This window comes from Castor canadensis, chromosome 8 (genome assembly GCF_047511655.1).
Source record: "Castor canadensis chromosome 8, mCasCan1.hap1v2, whole genome shotgun sequence".
Lineage (NCBI taxonomy): Eukaryota > Metazoa > Chordata > Mammalia > Rodentia > Castoridae > Castor > Castor canadensis.
In genome coordinates, this window is record NC_133393.1 from 13,763,984 (window position 1) to 13,770,565 (window position 6,582).

At 40.5% G+C, this 6,582-nt stretch overlaps 2 pseudogenes; both read right to left on the reverse strand.

Annotated features, from left to right (window-relative positions):
* Window positions 1–642: 642 nt before the first annotated feature.
* Window positions 643–1,953, reverse strand: LOC109682181 (protein FAM204A pseudogene; annotated as a pseudogene).
* Window positions 1,954–3,174: 1,221 nt separating this feature from the next.
* On the reverse strand, window positions 3,175–6,582 carry LOC141425593 (prefoldin subunit 1 pseudogene; annotated as a pseudogene).

The following is a 6,582-nucleotide window of genomic DNA, read 5'->3' on the forward strand; positions in this document are numbered from 1 at the left end:
TTTATTAGAATCTTAGAGGAAAACCATCTTTGTTATTGTAAGGCTGAAACCCCAGGTCCATTTTTCCCACATATATAATTCTTATTATGTTGCTTTTTAAATGTTATCTTGAGTTATAATTGTTTAATATGACTATATCATATTATCTTCTAAGAACCATCCCACAATTTAAAGAATGACATGACTGAGAGATATTTAGGAAGACATTTCTAGTCAGAGATGAATTTAAGTCATCCTCCAAGTACTACATTCTGTCCCCTTTTATTATTATAATTATTTCATCTGAAAGTATATAAAAATTAAATCGCTTTTCTTATGTTACTATAAAATAGCAAAACTTCTGCCTCCAATAAATAAATCACTAATTGTTTTTATAGCATCCAGGTAGTCTTTTAAATAAAAGACAGTAACAACTGAGACTCTCTTGTGCTTGACTACCCCGTTATAAACAAAAGCCAACCTTAAAAACACAATTCCAGAAAAAGTGCAGTTATGCTAAGAACAGATACGAAAGTACAAGAACCTCACTGGTTATGTTACTACTGGTGGTCTCAAAAGACCCTGCCCGAGAAGATCTCAGGTCCCTGGTGTACTGAACAAAGAATCGAGCAGAGACACACAGATTGCAAAGTAGCAGCAACATTTTATTGGGAGTGAAAGTAGGAAAGTACACTCCCTAGGGAAGGGAGGTAGTGGGCTCTGGGTGAGGAGGCTTAAGAACAGCACTTGTAGCTCAAGAGCACCAGTGCTCTGGTTTGGATGGGTATTTATAGAAAAGGGGGAGATCTAGGTGTACTTAGTAGTAGCTTTTGGTGACTGACAGATTGATTGTGCATATGAATTCACTCTAATGAGATCCAGCCCATATTCATTAGGCTATAATTAGGAGCCCTTATGCTATGCCTCAGTTCGGGTCCAGATGAAAATGTTATTTCAAAAAGGGTGTTTTGGGGTGGTTCCAGATGGAGCGAGACAATCTGTTCCCCATGACCTGGTCTGGGGTCCTTGAATATCCTTGAATATCCTGCCTCAGTTATGCTATACCAAACAAATAAAAACAAAATTGATCTTATACTGTACATCTGTACAAATAAAATCCTATCCATTTTTCCTGTATTGATGTTTAGATTTCTTACACAAACAACAAAATGCATTCATTTCAATGGTATGAAATCCTTAGAAAAAGACTGAATAAAGTCCCAAGTTTTATGCTTTTTTTTTTTTTACTTCTGTCAATTTCCTGACATATGTAACCTAAACATGTTGTAAGTTTAACCTAAGTAAGCTGAGCATGGACGTCTACACTGTCTTGAAGAACTCTGCAAAGTTACAGATATCCCATGTTTCCCATCTCTTCTTTGCTTCAAACCCCATGCCAGTATCTTCTCTGGAGCTGGCTGTGAATTTTTGGCCTTCTTTGGCTTTTACAAACTGGGGGCAAGCAACTGCCGTGGCAATTTTTACTCCGAGCTCTCAAGTAGCTGGAGGGTTGCTGAGTTCTTCAGCCTTCTCAACATCCGGTTCCTCCACAGCCTGGTCTAGCCACTTCTCAAGGCCTACCTTGTTTCTTTTTTCTTTTTCACAGGGGATTCAAACCTATCTCTGGCTCCGCTGTATTGGTGACACCACCTTCTGCCAGGTTTCATTCAAGGACTGTTCACCAGGGGATTCTCTTTCATGCCTAAATTGGTCTTTTCTGGAGTCTTCTTTTTCCCCTCAGAATCTTGAGGCTGAGGTTTTCTGTTCAGAATGGTTTTTATGAAGTTCTTGAAATTTGTTGCTCATATTTATGGGGATTACAAAGGGGCACTCTTCACAGGCATCTGCATTGACCTCTGTTTCAGTTCTTGGACATCTGCTGGGAAATCTGATATTTCCAGTTTCTATCCTCTTTTGCTTCCTGTAAGTTAAGTTGCACTCAACATCACTTTCATGTAGGCCTGGAGGCAGCATGAACCTTTCTTAAGGTTCTTAAGGTTCAAGACTGCCAGAGGGTGGCTCTAGAAAGGTGTGGGGGGGGGGATTGGAGGTGGTGGGAATATAATGAAGGGGGTGAACTTGTTCAAAGTACCCTGTATACATGTATGGGATTATCAAATGAAAGTACCTTGTATTATTAATGTATGATAATTCAGAAATAAAATAAATTTTTAAAGAAAAGAAGAAAGAAATGTATACCTTTCCTGTTTGGCCGCCCAACCCAAACTCTGCCAGCTCTCTGGTGGCAGTGCCACACTCGAATCCCCTAACTAGTAGGCTCCCCTCCTGGGTCCAAAGCTAAGCATCACTGACTTAGCTTTTTGACTACTCCACAATCACACTAACTCAAGATGTTTTCCTGGGTACAGCAAGAGTCAGCAGGTGCCTGTGTGCACATTCAAAATTCTGTTGCCCTTCTCACTGCCTGGGACAGAGGAGCTACCAGGCTGGGGAACGCCCCCATGCTGCTATGAGCAGAGCCAGACTTCCCCCACTACCCTCACGGTCCTCTGCACCATGACCCAAAATAAGCCATACTTACCCTATGTTGCTATTTTTTAATAAACCAGCATTTCTCAAGTGTTACTGAAAAGATGGACTTTGTGTATGTATGTATGTATGTATGTATGTATGTATGTGTGTGTGTGTGTGTGTGTGTGTGTGTGTGTAAAATCAAATCAATTTCTTGGGAAGCTCTGAGGTATTCTTATTTTGAAATAAGGTTTGGAGTTGTAACTTTACTTAGAATTAAGGTATTTGGCTGTCTCTAATGAATAATTATCTTATTTGTAAGGTTTAAAAATGAGAAATGAAGCCAGGTGTGGTAGTGCCCATCTATAACCCCAGCCCCAGCACTTGGGCTGAGACGAGAGAATGGCAAATTTGAAACTAACTGGGCTACATAGGGAGACCCTGTCTCAAAAACAAAAACAAAACAAAATAAAAAAATGGAAACTTGAAAAGACTAGCTTTCACAAAAAGGTTCAGAAGAGAGGATTACAGAGTTACCCTTTAAGAGGTGCCAGAAGCAGACGGTCTCACAGCTGTGTTACATCTATTTTTCAGCAAACAGATGACTCCAACGGTGTTTAATTATGCTAAATCATAGGGAAAAAATGAGAAGCTTCATACTTTTTAAAAGTAGATTTTGTAATGGTTATAGGTTTATTCAGGTTGTCTGTTGCTTTTTTTTTTGTTTTTGTTTTTGAATTTTTATTTATTTTCCCTGTCATTAATATTAACTTCTAAGTTTACACAATTTAGTTGCTAATAATAGCTCTGCTAAACAGCTGACTTGCAACAAAATTCCTAAAAAGTGAATAACTGGCTCTCCTGAGCAGGGGCAAGCCAGCACCAGCACACTGTTGCCCCTGAGCCCCTTGGAGGCCTCAGGCCTGTAGCATCCATCTTTGACACTGGCCAAAGGGAGACTGCCCTGGAGGTGCTATCTGCTATTGAACTTTATTTTGCAATGTTTGGGAGGAAGCAGTGAAAAGAATCTTGAGGCCGACTACCACTCTGTTCACTTCAGCTATGAATTTAAGTCATCGTCCTCTGTTCTACAAAAAGGCCCAGAAGTCAGAGGTCAAGCACCAGAAAAGAAAGGAGGGAGCAGGAACTGAGAGATGCCACTGCCTCTCTTCCTCTCTCTTCTCATCCCTTGGCTCAAGAAAAGCAGACTTGCAGAGTAGGATGTAGCCTTTTATTGGTTTGACAGCTTGCCTAGCAGCAAGCTCAGGCAAAACTTCCTATCTGCCCTGGCCCAGTCCTCCTTCTCCCTGGAGTTCCCAGCTCTCCCCAAGCACAGAGTGTCCTGGAGCACAGCTGACAGAAAGAGGCAGGGAAAAATACACAAGGTTGGGGCCTGAAAGGGGCTCAGGGCAACATACAGAATGTGGGGTTGTGAGACCATCCAGGTAAAACGTCCACCTGGCTTGGCTGAGGGGCTGTTACCCTGCGCAGGCCCCTCAGCTTTTGCAAGGATGAGAGAAGTCAGGAGGAAAGAAGAGCTTCACCTAGAAGCTCCTATTGTGCCTTTCGTGCCATCAGCATCTCCCGGATGTTGTCCTCAGCTTCCTTAACGCTCCGCTCCAGGTAGGACTTTTTCTGCTCTAGTTCTTTAATTTTTTCTTCTGCTATTTTCTGTTTCTCTAACAACTGATTGTGAATTACCTCCTTGGATTGAAGAATAAACATTCTTCCTACACCTTCATACATGTTAGTTTCATCTACCAAAGTCATAATCTCTGTATCTGTAAGATGCGCATGCTTTTTTGTTCTGTTTAGCTGTTCAATCTGTATGTCTGCAAGCTTCACCTTCTGTTGAGTGTCAATAACTTTGGCTTGAAGTTCTGTGAAGGCCTTCTTCAACTCCAGATCCACTGTCTGTTGCTCTTTGATATGGTTGCACAAGTTATATTTTCAAGAAAGTTAATTAGTTGGCCATGTTTTCAAATTCATTGCCACAAAGTTGTTCATAGTATTTCATTTTCAAACTATGGGATACAGGACTGCTAATACAGTTTACAGGTTGTTTACTGCAAAGCTTATTTGGACAAGGAATAAGTGGGAGGAGCCTATACCTGGCTTTCCTGGTAATGAATTCAGGTTTAGGGCTGCAACTATACAGAGGGGTACCTACTTCTTACACACACAAAGGCACTGTCAGCGCTGGTGGTGGCTTCCAGCCCTGTAACTGGTCTGCATATCCCTTTTCATTTGAAGATTGCTTATTTGGGCCTTCTGTCTTGGTTTTTTTTTCATCAATGCTGCCAGTTTTGTCTATTTCGCTTATTTCAAAAGAACCATTTTTTTGTGTGTTTTAATTATCTCTATTGTATCTGTCTCATATTCAAGTGATTTCTGCTGTCCTTTTTTGCTTGAGTCAGGTTTTGCTATGTTGCCCAGACTGGCCCCAAACTCCTGGTTTTAGCCATCCTCCTATCTTAGCCTCAGGAATAGCTGGGACTACAGTTATGTACCACCTTGCCCTGCTTATTTTTATCTATCCCTGAGCTATATCCCAGCCCTTTGTCTTGGGCTTTATTGCTAAGGGCTTTTTTTTTTTAACTTTTCTTTTCTTTCTTTTTCAATTTTTATTAGCATAAATTAATTATACAAAGGGGTTTTATTGTGATATTTATAATATGATTATAATCTACTTTGATCAAATTCATCACATCTACTCCTTTTCCTCCTTCCCCCTCTTTTTCAACAGTTTTTGGTGGGTTTCATTGTGCTTTTTTTTTTTTTTTTTGTCATATTGGGGTTTGAACTCAGGGCCTTGTGTTTACTAAGCAGGTGTCTACCACTTGAGCTATTCCACCAGCCCCATTGTGCTATTTTCATACATATATATGATGTACTTCTATAATATTTACCCTTCTGTCATCCTCTTTTTACCCCCTTCTCCCTTCTAAGTTTTTTTTAAAAATTGGAAGCTTAGCTTATTAATTTTTTATCTTTCTCTTCTGTTTTTTTCTTGATGGGAATGAGATTTGAACTCAGGGCTTCACTATTGCAAAGCAGGCACCCTACTGCTTGAGCCACACCTCCAGTCTACTTTGCTCTAGTTATTTTGGAGATGGGGGTCTCTCAAACATTTTGCCTTTGCCTAGACTGACTGGCCTCAAGTGTGATCCTTCTGATCTCAGCCTCCCAAGAAGCTAGGATCACAGTTGTGAACCCACCAGTGCCTGGCTATCTTTCTCTTCTTATATAAGCATTTAGTCTCTCTGTCTCTCTCTGTCTCTCTCTGTCTCTCTCTCTCTCTCTCTCTCTCATACTGGGGCATTCTACCACTTGAATAATGATTCCAATCCCTTTTTCTTTAGTTATTTTTCACATAAGGTCTTGCTTCCCTCCACCCCATTGGCCTCAAATGGCAAATCCTCCTACCTATGGCCTCCTGTGTAGCTGGGATTATAGGTGTGAGCCTCTACACTTGGCCTGTATTTCTCTTTGTGAATCACTATCTGCATCTTATGAGGTTTTTTTTTTTGTTCTGAAAATATTCACACATAAAAGCTGAAAGAAGCTGGACACTGGTGGCTTACACCTGTAATCCTAGCTACTCAGGAGGCCGAAATCAGGAGGATTGCAGTTCCAAACCAGCCCCAGGCAAATAGTTTGCAAGACCCTATCTCAAAAAAAAACTCATCACAAAAAGGGCCAGAGGAGTTGCTTAAGCAGTAAGAGGACCTACTTAGCAAGTGTGAGGCCTTGAGTTCAAACCCCAGTGCCGCCAAAAAAGAAAAAGAGAATCGAAAGAATTCTACAGTGACATCCATATGCCCAGCACCTAGTTTCTATGGTTAATACTTTATTAAAAAAAAAAAAAACCAACTCGGGACTGGTGGAGTGGCTTAAGTGGTAAAAGCACCTGTCTAGCAAGCATGAGACCCTGAATTCAAACACAAGTACCAAAAAAATAAAAACTCAAAAACCCTCAAAACTTTACTATATTTGCATTATTATGTGACTGTCCTTCTATCCATCTCTATTTCTATGCATTCATCAAGCATCTTATTTTGTATGCATTTTGAAGAAGTTACAGACAGTATGTAATTATTGGGAACACCTCACCTCCTTCATGAGGCTCAT